The 16,367-nt window shown below is 41.1% G+C and overlaps 1 protein-coding gene across 2 annotated transcripts in view; it reads right to left on the minus strand.

Annotated features, from left to right (window-relative positions):
• Window positions 1-15,483, minus strand: part of LOC109872974 (neuroligin-2) — a 78,409-nt gene extending 62,926 nt beyond the window's left edge. Inside the window, exon 1 of one of the 2 annotated variants that reach the window (XM_020464422.2) lies at window positions 14,526-15,483. The gene's annotated coding sequence lies outside the window, so the exon portion shown is untranslated. The remainder of the gene's footprint in view (window positions 1-14,525) is intronic. The other variant, XM_020464420.2, reaches the window with a different exon arrangement.
• Between the last annotated feature and the right edge of the window lie 884 nt (window positions 15,484-16,367).

The following is a 16,367-nucleotide window of genomic DNA, read 5'->3' on the forward strand; positions in this document are numbered from 1 at the left end:
GGGATCTCAATAGCTTTGTAAATCACATTCTCTCACTAGAAACTAGAGGGAGATGGAGGCTTAGAGAGTCCTATTATATTTCAGACTTTGTAAAAAAAAAAGACTGTAAAACACTGCTGTCACACCTTAAAAAACCCATTTAGAATTTAGGGAAAGTGCAAGGAGAGTGGGAGCTATAGCATGAGAGAGACATTGTAATGGTTCAGGTATAGCTTTACTAACTTCCTTATCTTCACAGCTTTGCAGGTCTGTGTCTTGGTCAAGTTTCTTTATTATGTTTTATTGTACTTCATTTAGTTAACTAGCTATGGATTGTTATAACCTGCTTTAGCAACATTAATATACAATAGTTTGCAAAGATAGAAGCAATGTATGTATTTGACAGAGATCACGCACAAAACACATGTAAGCACGGAGGCACTCTTTCACCCTGCCTCCCTCTCTCTCGGGACAAGAATGAGTAAATGTGTCTTCAATGAGGTTGCCATCCTCTTCACTCTGTCTTTAGGGACAGCAATCACATCCCCCACAGTCACGGCCTGTCTTAAAGTGGACTTAGCTAGCATTAGCACGTCCACAGCCAAGTTATCCTTTCCTCCGACCCTAACATGGACAGAATGATAAGCGGTTTTAGGGCTAGTTGTCTTGGCATATATATAGATCGGGGGTCGGAAGGTTGGTCTGGCTTGATACGTTTCCCCCGAGGACCCAGCTACGTCACTCAGGCCTGCAACTGGCCTAGGGGATAAATTGCAGCAGATACGAAATTGACCATCCCATGACTCAAACACAATATCATAGTTCCATGCCTTTTGGCGTTTGAGATATCTTAATTACTCCATACCGTCTATGTTGTCTGTAGCTTAGTTCACACAGAGTTCAAATTCTTATTTTTAGTTGGTCAGAGTTGGTGATGTCTGGATCTCTTTTTTAGCAATGTCAGATACAGAACACCTTGAGGTGAACCATAGGATCAACAAAATGTGCATCTATGCGCATTGAAAAATAAAGAAATCATTGACCTATTTGTCGGTAGGTTGGCATTGTATCACTTCTACACTGATAGATAAGACATGCAATATTTGTATTCATTTTATTGCTGATAGTCGGGAACGTTTGTTTTTAAAGGCTGGAATAATTGTCTATGCCGGTTTTGGCCGAGAATCAGAACAATGCTAAATTAAAAGTTTAAATTGATATCCGGATTTGGCGCGTCTGAAACTCTTCAATCAGTCACTAAAAGACTACAGGTGCATGCTGCCAAACTCATCAGTGGGAAGGCATCCCTCACGTGTCCCTACAGCGGTGCTCTCGAGGCACAGGCAGTCTCTCAGTCCTCAGAATACTTCTCACTTAACAGACGCTCTTAACCAGGAGCAATTAAGATTAAGTGCCTTGCTCAAGGGCACATGAACATATTTTTCACACAAGGGCACGTCAACATACTTTTCACCAAGTTGGCTCGGAGATTCGAACCGGCGATCTTTCGGTTACTGGCCCAGCACTCTTATGCGCTATGCTTTCAATTTGGTTGTTCAATAATGTCAAAAAAGGGATCTCTTTTTGGTTTCCTTTGTTTTAGCAGCAGCTCCTTCAAATAATGTATTTATGCGGTAGTTGTTTCTCAATATTTATATCAGCTGCTTCTAGGGGGGGGAACGAAATGAAATATGCAAACGGCTACGAGGAGTCATATTGCTGCATGCAATGGATTTTTTTAATGACGTTACTGGTGGACAAAATGAGGAAGAGTTCTAGGGCATTTCTAGTTGGCCTTGTAATCTCCATACACCTCATTTCACCTGTCCATCAATATATCTGTCCACCATACAGGTTTGGCTAACAGTAGGAGGAACTTCCAGAGGACTCAACAGGTTGTTATTGTCATGAATCTTGCCCTGGAGGCAGAACTAAGCAATTTCTGCTAGATGGGCCAGCTGCAAAGTCAAAATTGTATATACCGTAAAGATTTACGAAAACAAAAATGTGCTTTTTCGTCTTTAAAGTTAGGGTTAGGCATAAGGCTTAGCAGTGTGGTTAAGGTTGAGGCTAAGGTTAGGTTTAAAATCAGATTTTATGACTGTGGCTGTACCAGCTAGTGACCACTCTGCAGAGCTGCCTCCAAGGCAAGAATCATAAATGCCAACCTACGAGGGCTCAAATCACCATAGCTTATATACAGTGGGGCAAAAAAGTATTTAGTCAGCCACCAATTGTGCAAGTTCTCCCACTTAAAAAGATGAGAGGCCTGAAATTTTCATCATAGGTACACTTCAACTATGACAGACAAAATGAGAAAAACAATCCAGAAAATCACATTGTAGGATTTTTTATGAATTTATTTGCAAATTATGGTGGAAAATAAGTATTTGGTCACCTACAAACAAGCAAGATTTCTGGCTCTCACAGACCTGTAACTTCTTCTTTAAGAGGCTCCTCTGTCCTCCACTTGTTACCTGTATTAATGGCACCTGTGAACTTGTTATCAGTATAAAAGACACCTGTCCACAACCTCAAACAGTCACACTCCAAACTCCACTATGGCCAAGACCAAAGAGCTGTCAAAAGGACACCAGAAACAAAATTGTAGACCTGCACCAGGCTGGGAAGACTGAATCTGCGATAGGTAAGCAGCTTGGTTTGAAGAAATCAACTGTGGGAGCAATTATTAGGAAATGGAAGACATACAAGACCACTGATAATCTCCCTCGATCTCCCCCGTGGGGTCAAAATGATCACAAGAACGGTGAGCAAAAATCCCAGAACCACACAGGGGGACCTAGTGAATAACCTGCAGAGAGCTGGGACCAAAGTAACAAAGCCTACCATCAGTAACACACTACACCGCCAGGGACTCAAATCCTGCAGTGCCAGACGTGTCCCCCTGCTTAAGCCAGTATATGTCCAGGCCCGTCTGACGTTTGCTAGAGAGCATTTGGATGATCCAGAAGAAGATTGGGAGAATGTCATATGGTCAGATGAAACCAAAATCGAACTTTTTGGTAAAAACTCAACTCGTCGTGTTTGGAGGACAAAGAATGCCGAGTTGCATCCATAGAACACCATACCTACTGTGAAGCATGGAGGTGGAAACATCATGCTTTGGGGCTGTTTTTCTGCAAAGGGACCAGGACGACTGATCCGTGTAAAGGAAAGAATTAATGGGGCCATGTATCGTGAGATTTTGAGTGAAAACCTCCTTCCATCAGCAAGGGCATTGAAGATGAAACATGGCTGGGTCTTTCAGCATGACAATGATCCCAAACACACCGCCCGGGCAACAAAGGAGTGGCTTCTTAAGAAGCATTTCAAGGTCCTGGAGTGGCCTAGCCAGTCTCCAGATCTCAACCCCATAGAAAATCTTTGGAGTGAGTTGAAAGTCCGTGTTGCCCAGCAACAGCCCCAAAACATCACTGCTCTAGAGGAGATCTACATGGAGGAATCGGCCAAAATACCAGCAACAGTGTGTGAAAACCTTGTGAAGACTTACAGAAAACGTTTGACCTCTGTCATTGCTACAAAGGGTATATAACAAAGTATTGAGATAAATAAGTATTTGGTCAATAACAAAAGTTTTCCACCATAATTTGCAAATAAATTCATAAAAAATCCTACAATGTGATTTTCTGGATTTTTCTTTCTAATTTTGTCTGTCATAGTTGAAGTGTACCTATGATGAAAATTACAGGCCTCTCATCTTTTTAAGTGGGAGAACTTGCACAATTGGTGGCTGACTAAATACTTTTTTGCCCCACTGTATGAGAGCAGAGCAGTGATCTATGTCCTCTGAGACACACGATGCTGAGAAGAGCAGAAGTGCAAGCCATATGTCATATACGCTACAACATGGGACATAATGTGTCAACATTGATCTAATCATATATACTTTTTATATATATATATATATATATATATATATATATATTTATTATGTGAAAAGGTAATAATTGCCACAAGATAAATCATTTATTTTTTTTATTTTTTTTACTGTCTAATAGATTGGTTTTATGCTGATTATGATATAAAAAAAACAGTGTATTGTGTCTGGTCACGGTTTCAGCAAATGTTTGGTTTTGATGTTGCCATTTTTAACTTTCAGTGGCTCAGTTGCTGCTATAGCTAGCTTCACTAGACCCAACTGTGATTCACAGCTCTCTCTCTCCCCATGTCCAGAGTGAACCGTGTCTGCACCACCTGCCTCCGTCTTACATAAGAGCCTGAGAGTGCAAAGAAACCCTGGGCGGCAGGCGGCGCAGCACGCACGCACACACACACACACACACACAGCTGTGCAATCAGGGGATAAATGCAGGAGAGACGGTCTAAGTAGTAGGCAGGTACTATACCAAAACGAGAACCCATGATGTTGGACCCAGATGGAGTGGTTTGGAGGATGATGGAGAGCCATAGGGATGTGGAGTGATACAGGAATATTGAGAGTGATATGGGAGTAATGAGGTTTGAAGACTAATGCAGAGCATGTAGAGAATAACCAGGTAAAATGGATGGTGACAGACAACGGTGGTGTAGAATGACATGGGGGAGGTAGAGTGATACAGGGTATTCAGGAAGGATAATATGGACAGTGACATAGGATGATGTGGAGATGGTCATGTGATACTGTTTAGAGTAGGATGTGACAGGGAGTGATTAGAGATGAGTTATGAGGAGGGTCAGGGGTCAACCAATCATAATCATTTGTCTCAAGGGCACCCCGTGTTGCTCTAAAATAAACAATCAATATACAATTTTACAATCATCACGTGACACGCAATACATAATTGGTTAGAAATGAACTTGTAGAATATCAATAGAGCGTTTGATGACAGGGCCATGTGAGAGCTGTAGAATGAACCAAGTCTTGATCAGCCTCAGCAGACATACAAAGCTTCCTTTTGATAAATGGTTAATATCCTGCATTAGTTAAGATGCTTGTTATGTGATGTATCATCATTTGGAAGGCCAGATGCTCACCTTCAGGGAGCCTTGCATGCTTTAAAACAGAGCACATTCCAGAATGTTTCATTACACAGCACTGTACACTAGCGCTTGGCGTTAAAAACTAAAGTACATCACTTATTAAATGGGGACACGGACGTTACTCAACTTGGGGTGAAACAAATGTGTGGCCAGGTGGCAAACCCAACCCTTGTGATGAATAATGTCTGGAGGACTTCTACACCCTTGCAAAAAAAAACATTTTAAATGATCAGTTCACAAGGGATTTGCAGTTTCACAAGTGAAAATGTGATTTTCACATATGAAAATGTAAATTTGACATGCGAAATAGCTGTTTTCAAATGTTGAGCTTAAAAATGTCACGTGAAACCATATTTTTTACATGTATTAAATGTAGAGTTCATGTTCACACCACATTTTCACATGTGAGGAGAAGAACATGTTTTTTAATCTCACATGTGAATTGCAGTTCTACATGAAATTTGTGGTTTCACATGTTAAAACCTTTCACAGGTGAAAAACACACCATGTAAAAAAAACTCCACGTGAAAATGAATCACATGTGAAACAATCTCATTTGCAGGTTCACATGTAAGAAAACTCTCACTTTCACATGTGGAATTGCAAGTTCACATGTGAAAAACAATCACATGTAAAAAATTAAATTTGCAGTTTCATATGTGAAAAACTTCTATGTCACTGTTCAATTTCACGTGAAAGTATAAATCTAAATGTGCAATCTCACTGCATAGCCACATTAACTACAATTTCTGTAAACAAAGTCAAAGTAAACAAACACTGTTTAGCCTAAAAAGCATCATTTACAGTATATAATTTTGATATCATGGATGGTCCAGCCTCATACCTCAGCTTTTTACCAAAACTGAGGCAGCGAGACGCCTTTGTTAATCTTTCAATTAAGGATTGCAGCTTTAAACACCTTTAGAGTCATAGTGTTGTTATATAGTGGAATCCTCTAGGGAGTGAGTTACTTTAATAGAGTCATAGTGTTGTTATATAGTGGAATCCTCTAGGGAGTGAGTTACTTTAATAGAGTCATAGTGTTGTTATATAGTGGAATCCTCTAGGGAGTGAGTTACTTTAATAGAGTCATAGTGTTGTTATATAGTGGAATCCTCTAGGGAGTGAGTTACTTTAATAGAGTCATAGTGTTGTTATATAGTGGAATCCTCTAGGGAGTGAGTTACTTTAATAGAGTCATAGTGTTGTTATATAGTGGAATCCTCTAGGGAGTGAGTTACTTTAATAGAGTCATAGTGTTGTTATATAGTGGAATCCTCTAGGGAGTGAGTTACTTTAATAGAGTCATAGTGTTGTTATATAGTGGAATCCTCTAGGGAGTGAGTTACTTTAATAGAGTCATAGTGTTGTTATATAGTGGAATCCTCTAGGGAGTGAGTTACTTTAATAGAGTCATAGTGTTGTTATATAGTGGAATCCTCTAGGGAGTGAGTTACTTTAATAGAGTCATAGTGTTGTTATATAGTGGAATCCTCTAGGGAGTGAGTTACTTTAATAGAGTCATAGTGTTGTTATATAGTGGAATCCTCTAGGGAGTGAGTTACTTTAATAGAGTCATAGTGTTGTTATATAGTGGAATCCTCTAGGGAGTGAGTTACTTTAATAGAGTCATAGTGTTGTTATATAGTGGAATCCTCTAGGGAGTGAGTTACTTTAATAGAGTCATAGTGTTGTTATATAGTGGAATCCTCTAGGGAGTGAGTTACTTTAATAGAGTCATAGTGTTGTTATATAGTGGAATCCTCTAGGGAGTGAGTTACTTTAATAGAGTCATAGTGTTGTTATATAGTGGAATCCTCTAGGGAGTGAGTTACTTTAATAGAGTCATAGTGTTGTTATATAGTGGAATCCTCTAGGGAGTGAGTTACTTTAATAGAGTCATAGTGTTGTTATATAGTGGAATCCTCTAGGGAGTGAGTTACTTTAATAGAGTCATAGTGTTGTTATATAGTGGAATCCTCTAGGGAGTGAGTTACTTTAATAGAGTCATAGTGTTGTTATATAGTGGAATCCTCTAGGGAGTGAGTTACTTTAATAGAGTCATAGTGTTGTTATATAGTGGAATCCTCTAGGGAGTGAGTTACTTTAATAGAGTCATAGTGTTGTTATATAGTGGAATCCTCTAGGGAGTGAGTTACTTTAATAGAGTCATAGTGTTGTTATATAGTGGAATCCTCTAGGGAGTGAGTTACTTTAATAGAGTCATAGTGTTGTTATATAGTGGAATCCTCTAGGGAGTGAGTTACTTTAATAGAGTCATAGTGTTGTTATATAGTGGAATCCTCTAGGGAGTGAGTTACTTTAATAGAGTCGTAGTGTTGTTATATAGTGGAATCCTCTAGGGAGTGAGTTACTTTAATAGAGTCGTAGTGTTGTTATATAGTGGAATCCTCTAGGGAGTGAGTTACTTTAATAGAGTCGTAGTGTTGTTATATAGTGGAATCCTCTAGGGAGTGAGTTACTTTAATAGAGTCGTAGTGTTGTTATATAGTGGAATCCTCTAGGGAGTGAGTTACTTTAATAGAGTCGTAGTGTTGTTATATAGTGGAATCCTCTAGGGAGTGAGTTACTTTAATAGAGTCGTAGTGTTGTTATATAGTGGAATCCTCTAGGGAGTGAGTTACTTTAATAGAGTCGTAGTGTTGTTATATAGTGGAATCCTCTAGGGAGTGAGTTACTTTAATAGAGTCGTAGTGTTGTTATATAGTGGAATCCTCTAGGGAGTGAGTTACTTTAATAGAGTCGTAGTGTTGTTATATAGTGGAATCCTCTAGGGAGTGAGTTACTTTAATAGAGTCGTAGTGTTGTTATATAGTGGAATCCTCTAGGGAGTGATTTACTTTAATAGAGTCATAGTGTTGTTATATAGTGGAATCCTCTAGGGAGTGAGTTACTTTAATAGAGTCATAGTGTTGTTATATAGTGGAATCCTCTAGGGAGTGAGTTACTTAAATAGAGTCATAGTGTTGTTATATAGTGGAATCCTCTAGGGAGTGAGTTACTTTAATAGAGTCATAGTGTTGTTATATAGTGGAATCCTCTAGGGAGTGAGTTACTTTAATAGAGTCATAGTGTTGTTATATAGTGGAATCCTCTAGGGAGTGAGTTACTTAAATAGAGTCATAGTGTTGTTATATAGTGGAATCCTCTAGGGAGTGAGTTACTTTAATAGAGTCATAGTGTTGTTATATAGTGGAATCCTCTAGGGAGTGAGTTACTTTAATAGAGTCATAGTGTTGTTATATAGTGGAATCCTCTAGGGAGTGAGTTACTTTAATAGAGTCATAGTGTTGTTATATAGTGGAATCCTCTAGGGAGTGAGTTACTTTAATAGAGTCATAGTGTTGTTATATAGTGGAATCCTCTAGGGAGTGAGTTACTTTAATAGAGTCATAGTGTTGTTATATAGTGGAATCCTCTAGGGAGTGAGTTACTTTAATAGAGTCATAGTGTTGTTATATAGTGGAATCCTCTAGGGAGTGAGTTACTTTAATAGAGTCATAGTGTTGTTATATAGTGGAATCCTCTAGGGAGTGAGTTACTTTAATAGAGTCATAGTGTTGTTATATAGTGGAATCCTCTAGGGAGTGAGTTACTTTAATAGAGTCATAGTGTTGTTATATAGTGGAATCCTCTAGGGAGTGAGTTACTTTAATAGAGTCATAGTGTTGTTATATAGTGGAATCCTCTAGGGAGTGAGTTACTTTAATAGAGTCATAGTGTTGTTATATAGTGGAATCCTCTAGGGAGTGAGTTACTTTAATAGAGTCATAGTGTTGTTATATAGTGGAATCCTCTAGGGAGTGAGTTACTTTAATAGAGTCATAGTGTTGTTATATAGTGGAATCCTCTAGGGAGTGAGTTACTTTAATAGAGTCATAGTGTTGTTATATAGTGGAATCCTCTAGGGAGTGAGTTACTTTAATAGAGTCATAGTGTTGTTATATAGTGGAATCCTCTAGGGAGTGAGTTACTTTAATAGAGTCATAGTGTTGTTATATAGTGGAATCCTCTAGGGAGTGAGTTACTTTTGTGCCATTAATATATATTATTGCAAACAAAGATAATGATATTGAAAGCAAAACATAAATAGGAAAGTATTGATAGCAAAACAAAATATTGCAAGGAAATAATGTTCTATTGCAAGAGCAAATTAATTGTATATGGATGCAAAACAATAGTTTTCAAATATTTTGTTAAAAATAAAACACCTCTCTCTTTCCTACAATTTCCCCGGTCTTTGGTTATTACACTGGCCTTTGCTTTCGCTTTCTTTTTTCCATTTGCAAGTCATTCCAGCAACAAAGCTAAGCAGGGTTGGTATTGATAGGTCCCTAGATGGGAGACCAGATGTAGCTGGAAGTGATGAAAAAAGTTCACCCGGGGAATTGATTTTTTTCACGAGGGAAAAAGGTGAAAAATGTAAATGTGAAACTTGACACATGTTCAAAAACCACATCTTACTCATGAGAACATTTCAAATGGGATTTGCACACACGTGTTCGAAAAGCACATCTTTTTTTCACGCTGTTTTTTTGTAAGGACAGGTACAAATTAACTTTAGGGCCAATACTACAACACCTCTGTCTGCTCTGCTCTGACTCGGGCCTGCCTCTGTCTATTTGGCTATCTGCTTACCATCTGGTTTGCCCGTGTTTGTTTGCTTGGCTTGTCTCCTCCACCACTGCTGAAACATAGTCCCTGAACTGACGCAGCAATGTAGTCCAGCTGGGATCTGAGTTTCCAAACAACTGAATAATTTAAGGCAGTTTTCAGAAAAGCAGGAATAAACTGCATTGCTGTTTTTTTCCCCAGCGGTATAATTCCCTATTCCCCAGCAATGTGATAGTGAGGCTTTCACCTGAAAGCGCATTTATTCCGCAAAAACCCACTGGCAGTCCACTAACTCCACAAACGGAAACTCCTCCCAATTATGCCTCTGTGTTTACTTGTGTTTTCCCTTCAGGTTCACCCGTCAAGCGAAGGAGCTCTATGTCCTGTGACATCAGGGCCTAACACCCACAGGAGCCGCTTACTTACTAATCCCTGGCCCCTGAAACACAGAGGGAACCAAGATTTTACACACTTTATCACACATAGAAGCTATATTCCAGCTCTGTTAAAAAGAGATGCTCTCTTCTCATAATCCTTGATTATCCCTGTAATGTGACAGGGTGAATGCAATAAGAGGTCTGGAATGTGAAATTAAGAAAATGGGACATAAGCTGCCCTGTGTCATGTTGTTGGGTTGTGACTCGATAGTGACACGTAGCAGAGGAATGCTCAGGAAATAATTGCTCCCGGGTCTTGACAAAAGGGACAGGCTGGGGACTGTATCTAGAGCAGTGGCCACCAACCGGTCTATCTTCAAGGCATTCCTAGTCGATCGCCAAACATTTCTGTAGAAAAGCCAATGATAAACCTTTGCGCTCCTATTTGTTTTAAATTCGTCTCGCGCTGTTGCCACCGAGTGCTAACTCAAGTGTCAGATAGCTCAAATCAAGGTGCCTGGAACTTCCAAGACACCACAGCAAAGTTTCATACTAAGTGAGATTCCCGAACTGTTAAAACCAACACCAGAAAGAGACTGTCAAAGAATGCAGCTAAGAACTCCTGTTTTTATGAGTGTTCACGTTTAAGTTTTTATTCAGCACTGTTAACATTGGTTTTTATGAAACACTTTTACAAACCATAAAACGTGCCTCTCCCTACTTCCACTCTCGCCACAACCAACCAACCAGCACTGCAACTGCAATGAATGAGTAGCCAAATGTAGCCTGTTGATAGGCCTGCGTTGTTATTATTACCGGCTTGTTGTTTCCATTTTAATATCAAGGAATATTTGACTTTCTATGGTCATAGGAACAATATGAATTTGTGCATGAGGCAGAAATAATGCAGTGCGACTCGAGTTCCACCAACAGGTGGAAGACGGTGTCCCCTCTCTCTGGTCAGTCTCAGCGGAGGGAGGGAGAGAGCAGAGAACGTAAGAGGCGGACCCTCTGTTGCGCTCCTCCTCCCTCCGCTGAGACTGACCATCAGAAAAATCCAGTAAAAACAAAAAATCTAATTAGTTCAATTTATGCTCAGCTGTGCCCCAAGTAATACAACAGATCTATTTAGCTCACGTTTTGAAATATAATATGGTCTGAGAAGAACAATATTGCCATGCCAAGCATCGCCAATATGCTGTGATCATGTATTAGGTCTAATGCACAAACCTTATTCCTACAGAACAGTTTTTAATAGGTTAATGTTGCATAGGTTTACGTTTTTTACATTTTTTAAAAGTTTGAGCGGAGGATCTCAGCTTGGATTTTGACTTCGAAAGTGATCTTGACTCAGAAAAGGTTGGTGGCCGCTGATCTAGAAGCTAATTGGACAACACTGGGTTTGACTAGAGTTCCGCTCCATCATTTACAATGTTGTTTTGAATCATCTCTACATTACTGGTCGGAAGGTCACAAAGTTTGCAACAAATGTGGCATGTTTGACCAGTTTCCTCATTTTCTTTTCCTTGTAATACAGTAAAAGCTCAAACTTTAGTCTTCACATTCTGAATAACACGAGCACTTTCCATCAGGCCTCCATAGCCTGTCAGTCGTAGCTCACGATGGAACACAACGAAGGAAATCTCCTTAGTCAGCAGCTGCAGCAGAGGCAGGACAGGGCAGGAGGGGACCAGCCACTCCTCTCAGTACAGCCAGTGTTGCTCTGCGTCCCGGCAGGCATCATTAGCCTGGTTCACTGGGCCACATTTGGGGATTTGGGGTTAGGCACCCATCTGGGCAAATAACCACGGTTCATTGGGCCATGTTGAGAGCTTTTTGGAGCCTGGCACCATCACAGGCAGCTGCTGAAATATAGATCTTGCCTTGAGAAAAGTGTTGAGTCCAGCCGATGATTCACACGCTACACTGGTCTGTTTGGTGTGAAGCCTGTGAATGTAGCAAATGATGAAGAAGAAAAAAAATGACAGCTGGCTACAGTACATTGAGGTGGTGAATAGGTCAACCAAAGTGGTGCACTGAGATCAGCTGTGTGTGAGAAAGGACCGTACCGACATCATTTGTATGCGCAAGAGGCAAGTGTACTCTGAGATTTCCTGTCCTCTGAGGGAACTGTACGGAAGTCAGCGTAAGACAGGGTTGTACTGATATCAGCCTGATAAGTGTGTGAGAGAGGACTAGGGATCACCTGGATGGGAAATGAACCAGCACTAAAATGACCTTGTTATATACGGTGAAGACATGAAAAAAGATGGCTGCACTGGCCACACACACCTGCAAAATGCAGCGTTTTCTGTAAACAACCCTATTCATTCTACCAAGAAAAAAATGTCTACATCCACACATTTCTACTTGCCAGACAATTCACTACATATTGCCATGGAAGTTGCATATGATATTGCATGGTTATAAAGTTTCACTTAGGACAAGAAGCCGACAACTTAAAAAAAGAACAGGATATGAAAATAAAAGCACAAAACCGAGCCAACGGTCTTAAAGTTAATATCTGAGTGTGAAGGAAGCAGGCTCCACCCACCCTGATGATGGTAATGGTAATCCAGCTGCAGTAGATGCCTACAAGCTGGCCCCGTGTAAAACAGAACACACATTAGTTGTGCCAGGCACCAGAGAAGAAGTGCATACTCAGGGGTTGGTGCAAACTGAACATCGGCGTACCCTTCATTATTCATCCGCTCTGAGGAAAGGCCCCATATGCATGCATCCATGATGAACTCACTGCAAGGCTACATCCCTATAGCCCCTTCTCTTCCCTGGACCTGGCCTGCTCAACACAGCCACACGAGACTCCGCCAGTCTCCACACAGAGAAGATGCAGTATAGGTCTACTAGGTGAATCTCTCTACTCCGACAGGCTAGGGTAAAGATACTCTCTCTACTTTGCCAACAAAAAAGTATATGGTAGATTCTGTTATATATGAAAATGCTATGTTTGTGCTGTGAGCATGTCAAAGTGTGAATAATGAGTGTGCCTCATAGGTGAGTGCAGACCCTAAAGCCCTACACACTCCTTTGCATGTAGTCTTTGATTTGATGGCAGCGTTATGACACAGCGAGTGCTGCTCCAGGCATGGGGCCAGGGTACAGGCCATAGACTTAGACATAACCTGTTGGTTTTAGTCAAAAGCTCACACTTTTTCCTCATAACCGTCCAAATCATTGGACTGATAGAATCCTTCTCCATACATCATGTACACATCGCAGACGTACCCGGAGTCATTAGTGTAGTTAGGAGCACTAGCTGATTAGGAGCCCATCATTCAGATCAGTGGGCAGCGCAGAGACGGATCTGCTATCATTAAGAAGGCCAGAGTATAAACGTACCCAGGACCTCCATCTGAACAGAGGTCCTCTTGTCTGAGCTGAATTCTGCCATTGACTGAGTACTGCCCAACCAGCAATGAATATAAATGGGCCTCTCTCCTTAGACGAGAGTGTGTGCATTCACTTGCGTAGTCACAATGCACTCTCCTGTGATGTGCATCTGATCATACCTGTGTGGGAGTGTTTGTGCGGGTGTGTGTTTTACATGTGTGACTGTTAGGGCTGATGTTGATGACAGTGATCAATATTAAAAATTGCCTTTAAAGTGGCACTCCAGTCTCCTTTTCACCTCATTTAACACCTGATTTACTTAGCAAAAGGCACATCTCAATAGGAGGTCCAGGTAAGTCATGACATGGCACAAGTGTGTGTGGGGGGTGCTCCTCAAGTCAGAGGGAGGCCGATGACATCACGACTTCCCATCAGACCGACACTTTGAATGCCCTACTCCTTGAAGTTACCAGTTGTGTATTAAAAAAACACAACAATGTTTTACCTTTTTGTGTGTGTACTTTACTGTATTTATACTTGGGATATCGCATTTCAACAGGAAAAGTCAAACAAAAAAAGTCGCTGCAGGACGTTAAAAGAAATCGCAAATGCCATCAAACACACGACAATCTATTTAACCTATGGTGGAGGGATCTGGCACTCTTAAGAGCACAAAGCCTACAACCATTATCTTATCAAGTGAAAAAAATAAGTCCCTACGTAGCCTACCTAGCGATGGGCGCAATTAAGCCCCTAAATGGCTCCTCGGTTGGTGAGCAGCACTGCCTGTCCGACTCATAGATAGGCATGTCCTGATTCAAATAAAATCTGATACCGACCGTCTTGGTTCCATTTTATTATTGGGTAAGACGGAAAGACAACTCGGCATCGTGGGTTGTTCTGCGGATAATAGCCAGCCATAATGTTACCGTCAAAAACGTCAGGAGGCGACAGTTTATCAACAGGCAAAGGCCACTGATATAGCCCACCGTTGAAGGAAAACGTTACAAATTCACAGGAAGATTTGCCAATTGACATCTCATTTCCCAACAGTGACAGTGCGCCATGATCGATACATGGGAAGAACCTATGGAGCAACCGCATCACCCAGATGCTTGCACACACATAAAAGCTATAGGAAATCATGACAATTATGTTTCAAAAAGGTAGGAATAGGCTTACCCAAAATATTCCCAATAAGCGTGAGAACGCGAGGGTCTCCCTTGAAGATGTGTCTTGTTCGCTCTCTTGTTTTATGGGGTTATGCTTTACGCCATTTCTTTCTTTTGCATTATTATTTCTCAGGAAAGTGACGTGTCGCAGGCTTTCGCACATCAATTCACCTTCTCGGTGTCGGTCTGTCTCCCCCGTTCCCCCCCCCCCCCAAAACACCTAATGCCCCCTCCTTCTGTCTTTCCTCTTTCTGACAACACCCTTCTCTCTCTCTCTAGTCGACAGATAGCTCACCACATGTTTGATACCGTAAGAGAAAGCAGAGAGCATAAAACAATAATAAAAACAAATGCGTGTAACGCATTAGCGGCTAACTCAACGCAAAGGATGCTCGTCTTCTCTCCGTCTCTCCATGGTGATACATTTCCACGGCGCCTCCCTCTGTTGCGAGAAGGCCAACATTAACGAATGATTTAAATGAATAAAATAAAGACTCTCCAAACAGGGTTTCAGACCTCTCCTTTGCTTTAGCCTACTTGCGATTCTTCGTTGATGTTTTATATTGGCTACAAAGGGGAGCTATGAATGGATCTTCCGTTTCGTTGTGGCTTCGTTTGGCATATCATAATTACTTTTACAGGATTGTTGCCTAACGATGTTCATTAATTTGCAGCCTCTCGCTCGTGAATATTCCTCGGCTGCTGCCTTAGAAGAGCTGCTTGTGTGTTTCATCTCTCTTTTTCTTTCTTTCTCTCTCTCTCTCTCTCTTTCTTTTTCTCTCGCTCTCTCCCTCTCTCTCTCTTTTTTTCTCTCTTTCTCTCTTTTTAAAACTGACACATGCTCACTCGAATTCACTCAAAGCTGCTGCAGAATGAGTGCGGTGCCCATTTTTGCCACAATAAGGATGTCTTATTATCTGCCGAAGCCACTCTGTATCTGTGAAATAATATTTACATACATGTTGTTTTGTCCACACTCGGAGCAGTTTTAACTCTATTGAATAAAGTATATTTTCAGATCTGCATCTGGGTGACGTCATAAAATGTTAAAGCGATAGGAACATTTTCCTTCTCCCTCGTCGACAGATAGGCTATCTACTGTATCTCAGATGGGTTATGTTGCACCGGGTCTCGGTATCTTGAAATAAAGCATCTGTATTCAGTATCCAATGACTTCAATGAACCATGCTACTGTGATGTTGCATTCAGTCCTACAAAATGTGTTATAGGTATAGGCGATGCCAGAGTAGCCTATGATGCCAGAGGTTCACTTCTGTGGCACCTTGGGAGAATCTCAATTGCATACTCCTCACATCCTCTCTCCTCGCCTCCTTCTCAAAACCTATTGGAGGAGGAGTTTCTCTGACTTTCTCATCCAATAAGTTTTGAGAAGGAGGTGAGAAGAGAGGACGTGATGAGTATGCAATTGAGGTTTATGGCGCCGAAGGAGTGGATGTCGATTAAGGCAGCCCCCCGCACCTCTCTGATTCAGAGGGGTTGGGTTAAACGCGGAAGACACATTTCAGTTGAAGGCGTTCAGTTGTACAACTGACTAGGTATCCCCCTTTCCCTTGTGCGGGCCCTGTCTTGCTCAGTCTGAGTAAAATATATACTGTATAGCCTTGGTATTCAATGGGCTGAGGAAAGGGATATGATTATTGGCTGGTGTTTCTGTGTGCTGTTATTCTGTAGCAAGCGAAACTCAGATGTCATGTTAAAATGAGAGAGGGGGTGGGTTGTTGGGTGCTGGTGCCCCCGGGGGGTCTGTGACCACTCATCACAGGTAAGGGGAGAGCAGAGGACTGACAGAGAAGAGAGCTGGCGGCTGCAGGCACATCATCCGCTCTGTGAG

Source organism: Oncorhynchus kisutch, linkage group LG28 (assembly GCF_002021735.2).
Source record: "Oncorhynchus kisutch isolate 150728-3 linkage group LG28, Okis_V2, whole genome shotgun sequence".
Taxonomy (NCBI): Eukaryota; Metazoa; Chordata; class Actinopteri; order Salmoniformes; family Salmonidae; genus Oncorhynchus; species Oncorhynchus kisutch.